The sequence below is a fragment of the Pleurodeles waltl genome, chromosome 1_2 (genome assembly GCF_031143425.1).
Source record: "Pleurodeles waltl isolate 20211129_DDA chromosome 1_2, aPleWal1.hap1.20221129, whole genome shotgun sequence".
In the NCBI taxonomy this organism is placed as follows: Eukaryota; Metazoa; Chordata; class Amphibia; order Caudata; family Salamandridae; genus Pleurodeles; species Pleurodeles waltl.
The window spans coordinates 1,122,195,748-1,122,215,619 of NC_090437.1; the positions used below are offsets into that span (position 1 = coordinate 1,122,195,748).

The following is a 19,872-nucleotide window of genomic DNA, read 5'->3' on the forward strand; positions in this document are numbered from 1 at the left end:
GCAGAGTCACAGAATAGTTTAAGCAAGAAAATGCCCACTTTCTAAAAGTGGCATTTTCAATTAGACAACTTACAAACCAACTTTACCAAAATAAGTATTTTCAAATCTGCCCCCAAAGGGAAACTGCACTTGAAAGATATTTAAAGGCAGTCCCTATGTTAGAGAGAGAGATAGGCCTTGCAACAGTGAAAACTGAATTTGGCAGTATTTCACTGTTAGGGCATGTAAAACAGACCAGTACATGTCTTTTTGATTGCTTTTGTGCCAACCTACCAGAGGGTTAAGCACAGTTTAATTCAGTGGTGTTCAAATTGACGACTGTGGCTGTTGCTTGAGAAGGGCTCAAACCCCCCTCATCCCACTACCCAATTTCTCACGTTGGTCATGAACACAAAATGGCAGGAGTGGTCCAGCTAGTTGAGGAGGAAATTTGCCATGAAAATGCATTCCTAATACCCACAGTCACAAGAAATACATAACTCCAACTTTCCCAGCTTGTCTGGCACTGCATCCCATGTTCAGAGAATCTTGTTCCTAAAAGTGACCTACTAAATAACAATAACTTCCCGAATCAGCTGTGGAGCTTCTTAAGAAGGCAGGTATCGTCCAGGGATGCAAGCCACACACATAATTGTTCATGGATACCATTTTCTAAAGACTAGTGAAAAGAATGGCAACAGATGAATATTGGACAGAGTTCCTCTTTCTTTTTTTGGTTTCATTAATCAGTTTTATGTGATAACTGTCCTAATTATCAACTTGAGAGTCCCATTTTATTAGTGTTTTTTCAAAGGCGCTGGGGATTTTTTACAGAACATTTAAGTGTAATCTCATAATTTATTTTTTGAACAGAGTCATTTTAATCAATTTAGTTAATTTATTAGGGGACCCCTCACCTATTCCCTTCTTCTACGTTGACTCTTTGGCCTTAACTCCACTTGTCTTACTTTCATGTTACTTTCTTTTCAATAATTTTACCCTTCCTTTTTGTTTTGTTTAATTTAATTTAAGGTACTGGGGAAGTTCGCTGGCAGCGTCCTATTATATGGTTCCTACATGTTTACTAGGACTGTGTGTATGTCAATAGGAACTTAACATATTAATGACTTTGTCTACATATATCATCAGTAAATGTTGGTTTGTTTTGGCTAGCTCACAGTACCACATCTAAGCCCTAAACTTACAAGGATAATAGATTTTATTGGTAACTGTGAGCATGACCACTCTGATTCCCAAGGAATTAGTGGAAACAGATCTAATCTTTTCAATTGTTACTCTTGTATGGCCAAGGTATACACAAGGAAGATACGAAAATGAATTTGCAAAACATTTATTGAAATGATTGTATTCTAGGAAAGAAAGCATGAGCTCTGATTTTTAGACAGATGAGACATGTTACTATATTCAGTATTATTAAAATGGTGAAAAATGCAAACAATTCAACCATGTTAATTGTAACTTCTGGTACCTAACTCCTATCTGTTACTAGTGCTATATTAAAGAGAGCATAGAGGGAGTACCCCCTGCCAGTTCAACTCGGATAGTCCAACCTCCATACCTTGGCCTTAGGTGTCAGGAAGCCAGTGTAAGTGTGCAGGCTAACTTCCTTCACAGGATGAAGGTCGGAGTCAGCAGGGCTGCATCTCATTCACAGCGGTTCCATGATAATCTCAGCATGAAGTGTTCCTCTCACCGAGTGCAGTGTGGATGCTGTTTATATAATAAAACACTGTTCCTATCGCACTGTGGCAAAGGTATAGACCAAATATTTTGGTTTATCTAACATAAACAAGTTGTCTCTTAACAAGCACAGGAAAAGAAAACAAGGACCATCGGATTCTAATTGAACGACCCTGCACTAAATCTGCAGACTATAGGGTGACAATGCCTACCAAGAATAAACTCATATGCAGCACATTCTTGTGTTAGTGAAAACACATGTAAAAATTATACATCAGAAAAAGATGTCAAGCTAAAGCTGAAATCTAAAATGGAGGCTAAGCGCAGGCCCTACACTATTCATCCGTCAGCCAAGAACGGGCACACAGCTCACATCCTATTGCATTGTATCCACCCATGAACACCATCTCTTTTGTCATTCATTCTGCTGTACAGGCTAAAATTCTGATGTTGCCACCTAATGTACTTAGAGTAAAATGGAGGACTGGTGCGAAACTTAACCCTTGGCCGGCTTGCGGTACAAGCCCTGAAACTCATGTATATTATTTTGTTGCCCGGTGTACTGCTGAGCACAACACAAGTGGATTTGGCAGGTGTGTTTGAATCTCGGAACAAAGAGGTATTATGTTGCCCTTACAATACTGAAATATGATACCTCTGATACCACAGTATTCCCCGTGAATCATTTTATGTTAGGTGTGTATTATAACAGGGGCAAGCTCTTAGTCTATCCTGAAGCATCTTTCTAGGCCAAAGATAGGGATTTTATAATATCTCCATGACTCAGAGCTTTATAACATTCTTGCTTCCTTCCTTATGCCACCATGCTTGAATAGAATTGTGTACAGGCTGCCTTCGATTTTTTAGATACTCTGTCTCACACTGTTTCTGTCTGTTTAATCAAACTATGGGCCTCATTATGAGTTTGACAGTCCTAATGTGAGACCAACAAACTCACAGGGAGGACACCACACCATGGCGGTGGCATACCCCCCACCCTATTACAAGTATTCTGTCAGTCTGACCTGGCTGACTGGTGGAAACCTTGAAATAGAGCATTCTCTCCGGTCTGACCAGTGGGAACAGTGCAATGAGATAACACTCAGTTTCCTTAAAGGAGCCAAGTGCTATCTCGAGGGGGCCGATCAGCACCCTCAGAAAGCGCACTTTTAGCGCCAGCATCATAAAATATTGAATTTCTTAATAAGCTGACAAAGTGTGCAAATACTTATTCTACATTTTTATCTTTTTTTTTGTCTTGCTTTTTAATGTATTATGCATTACAGTTGTTTCTATTGTACTTTCATGGTTTTATAACCAAATAAGGTATTAGACGGTTTAAATAAATTAATTAATTTGTACCGAAGGGAGTTCTACTGGCCTGGAAATTGACCAGTGTATAATGTTTATTACAAAGATTATGCTGAGTTTAATACATAAAGAACAGAAAGAAAACCTTACAACAACTAGCAGTTCTCTTTGCGAATATCAGATGTATGGAACACATGAAAATGTATGCTTAAATGAAACATTTTGAAAACTCAACATGATCATTATCTACAGCATAGTTATTTTTTGTCTGTTTCATAATATTATAATCTTCTTCAAACCCAAATATGACTTTCCACGAATAATATATCCTTGCTTCTTTCTTATTAATTATACTTGGCCTTCTTTGCATCCGGGTGCTACTATTTGTCAACTCTGCATTTCAGGATCCTGTGTTTTCAAAAATAGGGGTTTATGTTGCACATGCGGTGAATTAACAGAGCAATTTAAACAGTTTTGAAATAATTCTGTTAAATCCACTGAGACTTAGTAATTATGATGGCATTCTAGCATAACTTCCCTGATTGTTCATAATTAATTGATTTTGTTGCCTTTAATTTGTTTCAAATAAATTATATTGAGATGATCCTGTTATAGTCAGATGATACAGCGCCATTAAAACCAGTTCAACATAGACCAGAAACAGAACATCAGAGTCATCAAATAGAAGTCTACCGTCAAATATGCAGTTGCCAGTAGTGGCACAATCTGCTCCTGCCTTTTAGCCTCTCATGATGTCTCGCTCACACCATCCCACAGTTAATACATCACTGCATTTATTCACTATAACAGCACCCCAAACATTTCAACCACCACTATGACCAAATCTGCATCTCTAATTTAAATCTGCACTTCTGTGTATAATTCGCTCCCTAGACTCCCTGCAGTGTCTGAGCGAGAGTATCCAAAAAGGTGGCATTGAATGATTACAACATTTACTGCTCTGGTGACTCATCATTAGCCCATATCTACAGAGTAGAGTGTAGTATTCTTGGTGGAGGCGTTTAACATATAACTCAGTGGCGGCTCCTTCGCAATGGCAACGGAACGTCGCCCACCTGGTCAAGAGTCAGGAGATGAAAAATAAAACAATGGTTTAATATTGTTTTATTTTTCATCTGCTGGCTCAGCCAACATTGCAGGGAGGGGCAGGCTTGGTCTTGGGAGGCGGGAGGGGGGAGGAGGAGAAACTGCACCCAAGTGCGCATGTGCATTTGGCTGGCCGTTTTAGGCCAGCCAAACACACATGCACACTTAAGTTTCTCCAGCAGAGACTGTGTTGAACATCCAGGCTGGAGGAACTGCACAGACCACAGAGCGGTGTCTGAGTGGCAGTCCGAGCCGCTCAGACCAATCTTGGTGCTGCTTTAGCATGAAAGCAGCACCACAATTGCTGGGGAGCCTGATTTGTGTCCCAGTGAATGCTAGGACACCACATGAAGGGAAGAGGAGCGAGGCAGCAGGAAATGGCAGGAGACGGCAGCATGGAGGTAAGTTTATTTTATTTTTTTCCACCTCCGTCTCCTTTCCCACTCCGCCCCCCCTGCCCATCCCCCTGAGATTTGCAGTGGCTGCAGCTGATGTAACTACTGATGGAGATTGGTCAGGACACTTTCTGGGCACAGAAAAATTCCCACTGCTCATCCTTGAGCTCCCAAGGTCCCTTTCCAAAGTTGTGTGTGCACTGGTTGACATTGACTTCTCAATAGTAGATACCAGCATATATAGACTAGATATAACCCATCTGAAGTTTGCGGTGTACATTAGTTGGAACATTGTCCCTGTGCAGGGTGTCATTCAGCGTATTTGCATAGCATGTCTTCAGTGTATTTTTTCATTCTAAAATATAGGAAAACATCTCAGCTAGTAACCTCGCCTTTCCCTTTAAACTGAGTCAACATCATGAATGTTCTGATGTAACTTTCTGTACCCCAGGTGTGCAAGCTGGGAGCGCACTTTCGGCTCAGTCAATGGTATCCATCGACTATCTAGTAATGGAATCATACAGCAGCAGAGCTTTAGAATAGGGGTGCAGTCTTTACCAGGCCGGCAAGCCATCTGACTCATCATCATAGTGTCTAATGGGAAGGGTGAAGCATTTTCTTTTTCCACTGCTCTATGTGGCCAACCAAGTTATGGATGATGCCAATGCAGGGTGAAGTAAGCTTGCACCACATAACAGTAAAGTTTGATGTTGTGTACTACCAGCACCCAATTAAAGTATGGAAGCACCAATACTTTTCAGGCCCTTCTAGGTTTTCTGCCCACCTAAGCCAAGAGGATCCGCAGTGATCAAGTGATGCGTAAAAATGGTTCGTGGGGAGTAATAATCATTTTTAGCAAATCCAGCCTGCCATGGACAGAAGCATTTGTATCCACTGTTCCACCAAGTCTTGAATTTTGGTGACCAAGATCCCATAACTTTTACCAAACAAAATACCACAATGCCTATGGACCTAGATTACCAGAAACAATACAGATTCTACCCTCTATTGTAAAGGGAAATCTAACTGGAGGCTAGCCATGTCCAATGTGAGTGGGAAGACCCCAGTTCACACGAATTCCAGAAACCTCACGTAAGAAAATACTGTCTCTGATTAACGGGAACAGGTTTCTATCAGAGTGCTTCACATAAAGAATGTCGGCAACTGACCCCCATCGTAGGCTCCATCTTGATTACAAAAAGTAGCAGTGCCAGAAGTGATCACTGCCTGTGCCACTGGTGAGAGGAAAAGCCTCTGCAGTGCACCTGTTAATTCCATTCTCAACTCCACCACCAGAGCCTGCTCAGCAGGGTGACCCTCCTAAATATTTTCTTGATGAGTAATTTTTTGTTTTGATAAATACTTTGACTCAAGCAATTTAACATAGAGAGGTAACATTAAATACACTGTGAAATCCATATGATCTCACCTGCAGTATTGAATTTAAAAAATGAACGAAACAGATGGTACAATTGGCTCCGTACACGGTAGCAGGTTTGCAGTTGTAAACAGCTAAAATGAACACTGTGAGAATATGAAAAGGATAAATATTCATATGAGATATGGGACTCTTTTCGTTTAGGGAGCAGAGATTTCGTTTAGCTCTGACCAGTGTTTAAGGATCACGTTTAGCTGTGGCATATCTTTTTCGTGGAATGAACAGATTAGGTTAAGGTGAAATATCACATTTGGATTTAATTAATAAATATCATAACTGTCCTAATGTTCTGTTAAAGCTATTATATGCACTGTGTGCGGTTGATGCATTCGAGCCAAGAGGCTGAAAATAAATACTGGTAGCTAAACGAGGTCACCACGGGAGTCTGGTTTAGCTAGCCTTGATTATAATGATATGCTCCAGCGGTTTGCAAAATCATTGTGTTCGGCTTACAGTGAGGGCGGGGCGATCTGCAGGCACAACACCCCCCCCCCCCCCTTTTCACTGCAGTTATTTAGAATATTTCTTTTGGGGTACTGGGCCCTTGTTTGGTAGGGGGAAAATATGCCTGGCCCAGATCAGAAGCGCTTCTTTTGAGTCATGCCCCTCAGCATCCTCTGGTGCTTTGCTGCCAGCCTGCTGATGCTCACGGGGCTGCTTTGGCAGAGAGTGATGGGTGAATGACAGCCCAGGACTGCAGAGGCAGGAAAGATGAAGCATGTTTAGCAAGAATAATATGCAGTGCTCCAGAAATTAGAAGGCTCGGGTTAACTCTTTATGAGCCACGGAGGACGAAAATAGTATTTGCACAGTCACAGAAATGGACCTTTTCACTGGTCTTTTTCGCGGAGGTAGTATTCTAAAGATGCGAACGATGTGCGCTGGGTGATTTTTCTACAGTAAGTGAAGTTAATTTTACTTTTGGTAAAGATGGACACACCATGGAAAAAACATTAGTGTTGGATTTTTTAATTTGTCTTCTAATATTTTTAAGTATTTTAATTCATGTCAGTAAATAACCTACATCCAATGCTGGTGATTTACCTACTTTGAAAGGATATCTTAAATTAAACATTTTTTTTTTTTTCTTTCGCAGTTCTGCTTAAGATGTCACCTTTTCCTCGCACAAAACATACAAATGGCCGATAAAAGTACAAGGTATAATCACTATAGGACACGTGACTCAATCTGCTTAAACGAAGGTGGGATGGCTAGAAAAATGTTCAGTGACACGATACAATGTCACTTGAGTAGTGACAGTAATGAAGGTCGCTGCCAGCTAACAGGGTCCTTCACAAAGATGATACAGTGCTTTGTAAATCTTTTGGAAGTTACTTGGAAAAAAGACTGGTGAATGTAGGATGTGCTTTTGCTGAGATCTCAAGACACTCTTGCCGGAAGAATCTCCTAAGAAGAAAGCTTCCTGTCTCCCGGATGTATCCTCGGCTTCATTTTGAGCAGTACATGCTCAGTTTAACAGCTACTCTTGGAGATGTCCTTATAGGTGCGAGTATCATAATTTAAGTCTCAAACTTTAATGAAAACAGCAGAAATCGATTATATTTTCCCCCAAAAGTCTCGAAAAATAAGGAGGAGATAGGTAAAAATACATGCAACCCTTTTCAACAAAGGCATCGAAACGTAGGTCTGCCGTAAGTTGATAAATGGCAGAGAAATATTTAAGTGATGCTTTCTAGTCTTTTTTAACAGGAGCACTATGAAATGTTACCAAGCTGGAAGGGATGAGGCCAATCGGGTGTTGGGGGCACATCTTTCCTTGTAAATTTTTCCTCTGTTATGTCCAGATAGATTAATATTCTGGATTCAGGAAAGGTGGTCAGCCACATTGAAATCAGGATGCAATAGTGTAAAGCTCTGGAATATGCCATGTAATCTTTAAACTTCTTGTGTGAATTGATGGCTGTAAGGACTTTTCTGGACCATTGCTATCTTCAGCAAGGGAAGAGGATTGAGCAAAGGGTGGGTTGGTTTCTAGGAACCAGCCGTAGGTAGACTCTGGGGTGGCTTGTGCTTTTTTCTAGATGCAAGGCCTACTGTGAAACCAGGGTTCACTGACCTAGGCCCGCCTCTCCATGCAGAAGCCCGGTAGTGCTTTGGTGGATTGCAAATGAAAAGCTCCTGCGTTAAACAATAGAAGATGGGAAGGGAGTCACTTGCCAGCCACAGAGAAACCAAAGAATCAGTTTCTGGCAGCTGTTGGGATTGTGGTGGACTGTTGGCCACACCTCGGAGCACCCTAGCGGAGAGAGCAAAGGATCTGCATAGAAGAATCTAGGAGGCATAATGGCTGCACCAAGAGGCACACTGGGGGAGCACCTCACAAGCGTACATGACAATCTAAACTGGAGCTTACAGAGGTGAGGCATGGGTTGGGCAAAGGGTATCTTCTCAGTGGAGCTACAGAAAGCTTGGGGAAGAGCATGGACCTGGATGGGGGTTGGTGTCCATCAGATGACATCAGTGCTTAACCTGAGCCAGTGGTTTCTGGTGCTCAGCACCAGCACTAAACTGTCAACATCCTCACTTATGGTGGTCTGTCACTTGATTAGTGCTGTTTGTATAATTTAGAGATGAGCAGAACAACAGTTGTTCATTCATTCAACATACATTAGGTTTATATTAATTCAATGTACATTAAAATGTCTAATACTTGTCCCCCAAGCTATTCTCATAGATTTATGGCCTGGAAAAGTCTGAATTGTGACACTTCTAGGAATATGATTGTTAGTAGTTGAGTTTGTGCTGTCATTGGCAGTGCTGGCAGGGGCAATGGGTGGTGCAAACTGCAGAGGCCTCCTGACGAGAGCCCCGGCATTTATTGTTTTTATAATTCAAGCACTGATTGGCATCCCCTTTGCTCTTGCCTCTATAGCAGTGCAGCTTAACAAGTGCAAAGCGAACGCTGGCCCAGAAGCTGTGTCTCCTTCCACAAGAAAGGGGCATTTCCACTCAAACGTTTACTGGTGTTCCGGGACCATGACTGAGGGAACATCAACACTGCTACGAGACACAACTCATAGGTACAGATTATGCAGTCTCAGTGTGTCTCTCTGAGTAGCCGGACAATGCACTGTCCCTAGAGAAAGCAGCAGACAAATAAACCTAAAAACAACAGAGATTCTTGCTGAAGGATTCACTAGAAGTTTCAGAGCAAGCTGACAGGGCGTGGAGCCCTGGAGTGCAGTACTGACGTTCGCTCCAGTGCTTTCCTGAGAAGACCTGTGGCAATTTGCATTAACACATAAACTGGATAAAAAAAGATGGAAAAAGATTAGAAAAAATAATTAATGCAACAAAATTAGTTAGTCCAATACACAGCCTTTCCCGAAACAAATGAGTTATTGCAGAGCAAGTCAGCACAAACATTGATGGAAGGTGCAAAGGAGCCAATATAGGTGCATATTTTGCAGCCATCAAGAGCTTGTGGCTGGCACTAGAAATAAGATAGACACTTCTGTGGAGGTTAACCTTCTGAAAGCTGAACTTCAATTGGTGAACGTCAGAAGATATGGGACAAAGAATGGATTAGTTGGAAATAGAGATGAAAGACTTAAGCATGACAGCGAAGGCTTTCTCAGAACTACCTACACCTATGACTTATGAGTGGATGATTGAGAGGGTAGGCCTAGGATGAGTGCATTTCAGTTTTCTGGGGTTCTCAGAACAAGATAAAGGTCAGTCAATGGAAACTTCCTGCAACAATGGATTATTGATATCCTTAAGCCAAAAGGAATCTCAGCTTTCTTCTCCACTGAAAAAGCTCACAGGACCTTGTCCCACTGCCACTGCCCTTTGGCTCCACCAAACAAGACTGTAGCACTATAGCGATAGGTTTGCCATACTGAAGCATACCAGGCAGACTGGTGAACCCTAATAAGAGGATTAGGTAATCAGAAGGAGGATGTCTTTTGATGAGGTAAAGTAAAAATTCAAAGCAACAGCAGGTATATGCTATTATTATAACATGAAGGGAGAGTATCGGGAGTGACCCAACCCCACACTAACTCCTGTTTAAGCTAGAGACTGCAAACACACAAGGTGTGTGGGGTGGTATAGGAGAGAACAGGTCTCTTGTAGCCTGTTCAAAATGCGCTGATTGAGCGTGTAATAAAAGAGGATGTATGAGTGTGATGGGTGGCTAGACCTTTGAGGGAGTTCCCTTTACAGATTAGGTGGTCTCACAGACATTATAGTGTCATGCTTCATCATATGACCACCTAGCCCCACCCAGGTAAGATGGTACTAGCGTAGGTTTGACCCTTGCTCTGGGCAAGACTGCTGGTTAAAGGATGACAGTACTTTTGCTTGTAAGCGACTATGCCTATCCTACAACAAGTCGCAACTGTTGTCCCAACATTACCGGCTCACTAGCAGCACCTCACCAGAAACACAATAGTAAAAGGTGATTTGTGGCAGCCTTTACGCATGGACTCAAGAATAAGACAACTCAGGGAGTGTCGTGGTTAAACGGAGATTACCCTTTTCTCACAGATATATGATGTCTCATACAAACACAGGCAATGACAAAGATGCAGTAAAGTTTCAATAGTTTTTATTTAACATAACTGCAATTTGCGATATGTTGCATGGGCTGCAATGATTAGGATAATGAATAATGCAAGAAACAGAATTGTGAAGACGAGAGTCATTATTACAAAGACCCCCACCATCTTGCAATGCATAGAAAAGACATACGAGATGTAATATGCCCTAATAACCTAATGTGAAAGGCCTAACCTCCTACCTAAAGGAGAGCTGGGTTTGCTAAACCTAATCTGCCAATGCCATGTCCATGAGAGGAGCCCCCAACCCTTGTTACCTTGGAATGAGGTCTCTATCTCAGACTCCGCAGGGACACGAAGACTGGGTCAGCGTCAAGATGACATGCAGCATCGATATCAGCGATGGTGGCGATGCCCTCTGATTGGAATCCCTCTGATTATCTGTCTAAAGTGTGATGTATTTATACAGATCTACAAGGACCCCTGACATAGGTGTGTTCCCAAACAATAGATAACAGACGTGCTTGAGATGGCAATTAATATAAACAATCCCTCGAAAGTATAGAAAGGGAAAATCCCTAAGTGTGAACACCTACTGTTTGTTTGTCTTTGTTGCTTGATCTTGATGCCTTAGCGCGGTGACACTGATAATGTAACTCATAACAAGTGGCCTAACTATAAACAAGGCAGCCATCTTAGAAGAATTAAATAATTAAATGGGCTAAGACAGAGCAAGCTAAGTAGGTTAAAAGTCACTAGGTGACGGGGGCACGAGTCTGCAAGCCAGAGGCTAAGCTATCTCCTGTTATCCCATTAAAACAAACTAGGATTCACTACACCCTCCCCATTGCAGTAACAGGTATGACGAAGGTACAGGAACCCATAATGCTAAAATTGCTCTGAATTAAAAAGCTAAAAGCATAAAATCAGCTAAAAAATCTTTAAAATGTATTAAAAAGATAATAAAAACAATTTTGCTAAAACACATACAGAGATGTTAATGTCAACCTTGACAAGCACAGCGTGCCAAAGCAAAGTTAATTTAAATGCATAATTTTGAATCGGGAATGGCAAGTCAATTCATCAAATTATTTGCTGTACGCATGATCTAGAAGAGTGTCATTGAAGTCAACAACCAAGGACCTCAAAAATTAGTCAACATCATCTGATGTCAAATTGAGTGCTGGGCGGACAAACGGATCCACAGAGCAGTTCCCCCAGCTAGGGTGCACCGAAGATCCGAACCATGCGCTCACGGCACAGTGGAGTTGGTGGGAGCGGCTCCATTGCTCTTCGTTGCTGGAAAGAAACAACCACTGCGAATCAGAAGAAATAGCAGTAGTAGTCCGCCAGTCAAAGCCAAAATAATTGGAAAACCACCAAACACACTTGAAAAGAGCGAATGGATGGCTGGCGGGATGACTCCGAAGACAGTCTGGAAGATGGACACGAAACCAGACCCGACAGCTTAAAGAAATTAACAATCCCAGTGGTGCTTGAAGCATTGAATATTCTGGATATTCTCCAACGTGCTTTGGGAAGTTGGTATTTAATAGGGATTGTATCTCAGCTGATGATCTCGCAATCTGGAGAGCATACGTCTCCTTTGTGGATGCCAAGGCGACCTGTTTTTGAAACAATAGCACCTTTAGCCTGCTCAGCGTGTCATAGTTCACATTAATAGTATCTATGAGGGGCCACATGTCAGATACTTTTATCTCTCGTGTGGGGGGAAACAAAACATGTCCACAACACGTAACGACTTTCGAGACCGAGATTGCGTAGGCAATTCCTGGTCGCATGCCGCAACAGCTTTGATCGTTCAGTACCACATAACTTCCATTGGAAAGTACATGAAATACCGGGCGAATCAAAGGGACGGGAGTACCCTTCAGCAAACAGGCCAAATTCGCGACCCCCGCATTGCAAAGACCGTGAAGAGACACCTGCTTGCATATCATGGAATGACGAACAGCAGTCTCACATTCGCTTCCGCTAAGAAAGACTTCTGTTTCGCCGTTCAGACATTTATAGTCAAAGGGCAACTCCCACTCTTCCTTAATATAGCTATCTCCTAGTTGCTCGTACCTTCCCACTGCAAGATGTTTTAGACAGCTCGAGAAACGAAAGGTCGAAATCAGTAAATGAATTATGCCATGTAAGAGCCAGATAGTTGAAGGACTCTCTGCTACTGTGAAGGGCAACTTATCTAACTTTTCTACACGAAGCATGATGAAACTAGCCTCCCTTTTAGCCATTGTCTGTTGTTCCTTGTAAAAATTAAAAGCAGTGAAGAATTCACTCCCATTAATATACTTCTATGGAATGCGGCCACTTTTCAGTGTCTGTAATGTCCAACCCAGCTGCATGATGGAACGTAGCTGTGTTTGCCCATGATATAAACGAGACAAGTCTGTCTGAGTGATATCAGTAGCAGACGACACTATATTCGATAGCGAATAAATCCTGTTGGACAGTGTATTCATGCTGTTGTTGACAACAGCTAATGCCTTTTCTAGCAGCCTCAATCTGGGAAAGTTTCCAAATTTCATTGTACATAGCATATAAAAACCTTTTGAAGCACTTTTTCCTAGGACCCAGCAGAAAATCCTGCAAGTCTACATCTTCAGAAAGAGTGTTCAGGTGTTTCTTAACTGCGGCTAACGTGTTGGTCTGCACCCATTGCTGGCTCAGCTTACCCACACTGTATGTCGTAACTATACCTGTATGTTGACCCGATACAAAGCGAGGGTCTGGCCTGTTAATTGAAAAAAACCCTCAAGAGTTCAAAAAACGCGCTTGACACTCATTAGTGTCAGTGGGCCATATTAACCAACCGCCGGGACTGGAAAGTGAAGAATTGTAGGTACCAGCCTTGACCATTGCATCTAGCTTGTCCTCGGTGATAAAAAGGAAGTATTGCCAATCTTTAAACCTTGCCCGAGTGGGGATACTGGGCGTGTTCAAGTCTTTAATTTTTGCTAACCCCAGACAGGATGTCTGCTGAATAGTGTAATTTAAGAAAATCATTTCCACAGGAATCAGGCATGCTCGAAATAAAGCCTACCTACCCTGTATCTGCCAATCTTGTGTTCCCCATACACTTTTCAAATCAATAGTCCTCTTCCAGTATTTGTAACCTACAACTGCGAGCCGGAAAACAAAGGGATCTGAATAAATCATTTTTGTATCAGTTAGCAGAATTTTCCTAATTTGTGCTGGAGGTATTTTAAAATAATACGACTCTCCTTTTCTTGTGTCATGCCCAGAAAAGTATGTCAATTTATCACTATAGTACTTTGGGCTCCCCACCGGTGGTGTAGAACAGTGTTCCCACTGTGTGTAGTTTAATACTGGCCAGTATCTAGTGGAACGGTGTAGGTAGTAATGTCCCTAATTGTTATAGCAGAACATTTCCCCGTAATTCATTGTCTATTCAAATACATCATCACTTTCAAAAGCGGAATAGTCCTTCATTTCAGTTAGCATGGAATCAACTGTTTGTGCATCCCAATCATCAGAGACAACATCAGGTATAATTACATCAGTCATTGAAATTGTGAACACATATGGTATTTGAATAATTTCAGTAGGCCCATATATATCTAATGGAACTTTGTCCTACACGATCCCATCAGAAATTGGTATTGCTGTAATATTTACAGGGGACAAATCTCTTCGGACCTTATGTGAAGAATGATATGGAGTTAAAACTTCATCAACAGGCTCCACAGAGGAGCGATCAGGAATATAGTGACCATTTATAAGAAAAAAGAAAACATTCACAAAACCAATCCATAAAAATAATGCAAAAAATGTCAAACAGAACCATAAATAGTTCCATGGGTATTACAAATAGTTATTTTTAAGCCATTGATACAGCTTACTTCTTTTTGAAACAGTGTCAATCACAGTAGTGGATGAATCCGAAGAAAAATCATCAATGTCAATGAAATAGCCAGAGGCAGTCTCTGCAAACACGGGAGCCGGTGCACCATCTGTACTTTGGTCCACTTCACCTGGGGGCTCTTGGTAGACAGTGTCGTTAGTCTGTGATGTGTTTGTGTAAAAAACAGCTAGATCTTGAACCGGGGTGGTCACTGAAGTAGTGACAGGAACTAGCAAGAGTTCATTTTCCACCCTCCCCATGGTCAAAGAGGTGTCTGGAACAGCATTTGACATTGTTGCATAGTCTGAAGTAGTGTTGTTCATCCTACTAAGTAGAAGTATGTCCTGTTGGGTAGTGAGAGGGGATCGGGAACCACCCAAGGGACCTCTTGGTCTACTGTGAAGGATCGGCCACATGGTGTAATTTGATGTCATCAATGGAGATGAATCTCTTCGTCTTAGAACCAGACAGTGGTGGTAAGATGACAGTCCTTGTGCCTTGAATTCCCAAGACCGGTACAGGTGCTCTGTATGATGGACCAAACTCCTGCTTCACTGCGATCTTCTCACGAACCAGATCCCCAACTTTAGGAATCCAGTCAGTCGAAGTTTTCACTAAATCCCTCATTCCTAAAGTGGCAGCACTTGCAGATGATTTATCATCACGAAATTGCTGAAACTCCTGTAAAACAGTGAGACGTTCATTTATGTCAAATGATGTTTCTGCTGCCACCATCCCAGGGGCATCAAGATCGGGGACATACATAGGTATCCCAAAGAGAACCTCATATGGAGTGCGTCCCCCAAGGACCATCTTGGCAGATTATTCAGTGCTCTCTGGACCCCATATAGGTGATGTAACCAACTGCGGCCTCAACCTAATACTCGAGCTGTTAAGGACTGCTTTAGATCACGATTCCGCCTCTCCACAATCAAATTTCCCTCAGGATGGTATGGTGAGGAGTAATGAAGTTCAACACCCATCGTCCCCATGGTGTCCCTGAATGCCTTAGAGGCAAATGCAGGGCCCTGGTCCGAAAGGAATGCTGCAACCACATATGTACCGATAAAGATCAGCAAGTCTTTTATAACAGTCTGGGCGTCAGCTGACCACTGTGGCCATACCCACAGGAACCTAGAGCAAGAATCTACAGCGACTAAAATTTATTTGTATGCACCATCAGGCTGTAAGGGACCACAATGGTCCAGGTACACACACTGTAGTGGCTTGTTGGACACTAAGAGGGATGTCTGCGGTGGGCGTTTGATATTAGAGCCCTTTATCTGCTGGCAAATGTCACAACAAAGGACATACTGCTTTGTTCGTCTGCATAGACCAGGCCACCAGAAGCGTTTCTGTAGGAGTGTTATTGTGGCCGATATACCAGCATGTGAAGAAGCGACACCCTCATGCGCTGCTTTAATTAGATCTAATCTCTGGTCTTCATTGGGGATCACTCGATCTCCAACCCCAGGAATTGTTGTGTAAGCAACATTCTGCGCACTGATATGGTAAGTATAGTTTGTAGGGTATCCTGTCGGAAGGGGCTTGCCTGCAGCTGAAGCTTTAAAGGCAATCAATATTTCATTATCCAATCACGTCTGAGAACGAGTCACTACAGCCACAGAAGCCGTAGCTACTGCTGCTTTGGCCGCTTCATCAGCCAATGTATTGCCAGTAACGTGTACTCCTACACGTTGGTGGCCCAATGTATGTACTACATGGCCACACGGCAGCCTATCCTTAAGATCAGTCACCTTCTCCCACAATATTTTGTGTTTAATGGTGTTCCCCTTAGAATCTCTAAACCCGTTCAGTTACCAATGATTGAGATAGTCATTGTATGAATAAGAGTCACAGACTATTAAAGTCTGGCATCCTGGCTCAGTATGTTCGAGCGCTAGTATAAGAGCTTTAAGCTCAGCCAACTGGGCTGTGCAGTCCTCTAAGGTCTGCGTGTAGGTATTGTGAGGGTGGAAGACTCCATCTTCCATCACTCCGCTCACGGCTGCACAAGCTGCTGAGTATTGATGTTTAGTACCTACAGCCGGTTGTGCTGAACCATCAGTGTATATGACAGTATGATAGTTGTCGAGTGGCAAGATATTTAGAGGAGTGGGGTACTCTTGTTCGTACTGGAGAAACTCTTGTGTCTGAAGTTTTGGATCGAATATATAATCGACATCAGTGGCGGTCAGAGATGTTGCCCATTGAATCCAACGTGGATGTAATGCTTTAGCGTTAGGATCGCTTGCTTTGGTGACAGCCTCTAAGGCCGGCACCGGGGAGACAACAATAATACGTTTCCCCTGGGCAAGTGGCTTCTCTTTTATGACGGCCATCTGAACTGCCATCAGAATCTTTTCTGTAGGTGCAAAACGCTGTTCAGCATTGGAGTATAAATGTGATTTATATGCTATGGGTACCGTGTCATTCTCATTGAAGGTGACATAAGTAAAACCAATGGCACCAGCAATTATTCTGATGACCAAATTTGTTTTATTGTCACGTGTGTGCAAGTGTTCAGCTTCTAGCAGGTCCTGTTGCATTTCCCTAAGGATGCGGGTGTGTTCAACCGTCCAGTGTCTGCTAGAAAAATTGGGCTGAACCAAGTCATAAAGTTGCTTGATCTGTTGTGCATAATCCGGAATGTATGTTCTGCCAAAGTTAAAGAAACCTAGTAATGTCTGTAGTTTCTTAAGGGTGTTAGGAGGGTGCAGTTGAGCACATTTTTCTAGAAAGTGCGGGGCCAGGCTCTTTCCCTTGTTTGATAGCTCATATCCCAGGAATAATACGCTAAGAAAGGCTATCTTGCTTTTCTTAAAATTGAATTTGTAACCGAGGTCTGCAAATCCCAAAATGATCCAATCGGCCCTTGCAAGATGAGTGTTGTCTGTGAGATATATGTCATCCACGTAGGATAACACCTCGGAATCAATATCATGCAATATTGATGTTACACGGGCTGAAAATAGCCCTGGGCTATTTTTATAGCCTTGAGGTAAACGACAAAAGCGTTCTGAGAGCCAAATGAGAAAGCACTCAGGTCCCGACTTTCATGTGCTAAATTCTGGCAGAAGAATGCATTAGATATGTCTAATGTTGTTTTATATTTTTTACGCACTATGGGGGTCATTCCGACCCCGGCGGTCAAGGACCGCCGGGGCCGGGGATGCGGGAGCACCGCCAGCAGGCTGGCGGTGCCCCGCAGGGCATTCTGACCGCGGCGGTTTGGCCGCGGTCAGACAAGGAAAACCGGCGGTCTCCCGACAGTTTTCCGCTGCTCTGGGAATCCCCCCAAGCTGCGCCGCCATGGGGGATTCCGACCCCCTCACCGCCATCCTGTTCCTGGCGGCTCCGACCGCCAGGAACAGGATGGCGGTGAGGGGTGTCGTGGGGCCCCTGGGGGCCCCTGCAGTGCCCATGCCAATGGCATGGGCACTGCAGGGGCCCCTGTAAGAGGGCCCCACTTTGTATTTCAGTGTCTGCTTTGCAGACACTGAAATACGCGACGGGTGCCACTGCACCCGTCGCACATACCCACTCCGCCGGCTCCATTCGGAGCCGGCTTCCTCCTGGGGAGGGGTTTCCCGCTGGGCTGGCAGGCGGCCCTCTGGCAGTCGCCCGCCAGCACAGCGGGAAAGCCAGAATGGCCTCCGCGGTCTTTCGACCGCTGAGCGGCCATTTGGCGGCTCCCTCCACCCGCCGGGCTCAGAATGAGCCCCTATATTGTTTATAAGTGCCATGCTGTGTGAAGTTTGTATAGCATATGTGCGTGTATGACTATTTAAGTGTCTACAATCAATGACTATTCTATATGAATGGTCCAGTTTTGCAACAGGGAATAACGGATTATTCATTGCAGATGTACAAGGCTCAATCACTCCCTGGTACTCAAGCTGGGTGAGGATCTCCCTCACCGAAGCTTTCGCTTCATGTTTGACAGGATATTGTGACTGCGGTTGGGGTGTAGACCTAACGGGAATAACATGACAAGGTGACTCTTTGTCCCAACCTACATGATTGCGATATAACACAGGTGCCTGCGCTAAAGCCCATTCAAAAGCATAGGCTTCTATGTCTGCTTCCAGAACAAGATCGGAGAAAGAAGGCAAAATGACAGCTTCCCCATGTGGGAGCTTGCAGAAGTGTTCAGGTGGCCAGTCTCTTTCGGCTAATCGGATATCACTAGTAAGTTCATCCCAAAATATCACCCTAATAGTGCGCTCCACGTCTCCCTCTATCTGAATTTTTAAATCATAAACCCTATCGGGAGGAAGACCGGCGGCCTTCCGCTGTTTCAACCACGATGTAATCGCTAGTTGCTGTCGCATCCAGATGATCTTTCAGACTCTGGCGACATATCGTGACATCTGCTGTGCTGTCTAACAGAGTCACTGCCCACGTCTTGTTCCTCAACAGTCTTCTCAAGTATACTGGCATTTTTAGCTGTCAGTGCTGCCACTTTCTTCTTTTTAAACTGTGGCTTTTGCTGAGGAGTCTTTTCTTCTTTTTTAATGGTAGACTGTTGTGAGTATTTCTTTTCTTTCACGTATTCAGGATGTCGATCTTGACGGCCCCCTCTCTTGCTATGACTATCCGGTGCATCCTGAAAGGAACGAGAGGGACGTGAATCAGTATATCTGTCTGGAGTTTTAATGTTTTCCCTATTTCTGAGATTATATCTCCTTTCGGAGTTCTTCGGGTGTGGAGAATCAGCTCTCTTATTTCTTCTTTCTTTGAAATCTTTTTGTTTGTCCCAGCGCTTCTTAGAGCCCTCCAGTGCCTGCTTTGTACCCTCTTTATGAGTGGTACTTTGTAACTCCAATTTCTTTGGTTTGGCTCCCAAACTATCCCGGCCTATACTAGTATAGGTGTCGGAAATTATTTTCGGTACCTGTCTCTCTTGTTCCTGGTGTGGAGTTTCCCGGAGACGCTGGCGTATTGCCAGTGCTACCGCTTCCCCTCTAATATTACTGAGTATTATTGAGGAAACTGCATCAAAGTTACGCATTAATTTCATCCCCAAATCCAGCGCTGGTGCAGCCCCATGCTCATTTTATATTTGTTTTAGCACTTCCGGTAAATTGGCAAGTGTCGGAGTACCATGTGTGGTAGTATATATGGCAGCGAAGACTGTACCCCATGTGGCACAGTCATCCACCGAGGTAACCATTCCAAAAGGCAAGCACATAGTGAGTAATCTATGTTTTTCCTGTGGTCCCGTATGGGGAAACACAGCTTCCAGCTAACTAGTTTTCTGGGCAATCCAGAACGGTATTTTTTCCCGTTCCGCGGGTACTTCCCCCATAATTGTATGTACTGTTTGTGGATTAATCCCAGTAGCCAATTGATAACCACCAGGTGCTGGCGGTGCTGGACTCGCTGGTGTTGTGTTCAATGTACGTATTACAAACTGAACTAATCCTCTGTATAATGCCACCAATTCATTATATAAATCTCGCAGATCTGCTATCGGCATATTTTGTATGCCTGGGTGAGGTGTGTATGTGGCACACATAGACCATG

The 19,872-nt window shown here is 43.3% G+C and overlaps 1 protein-coding gene across 4 annotated transcripts in view; it reads left to right on the top strand.

Annotated features, from left to right (window-relative positions):
- Positions 1-19,872, top strand: part of LDB2 (LIM domain binding 2) — a 1,065,253-nt gene that overhangs the window by 486,486 nt on the left and 558,895 nt on the right. The window lies entirely within an intron of this gene.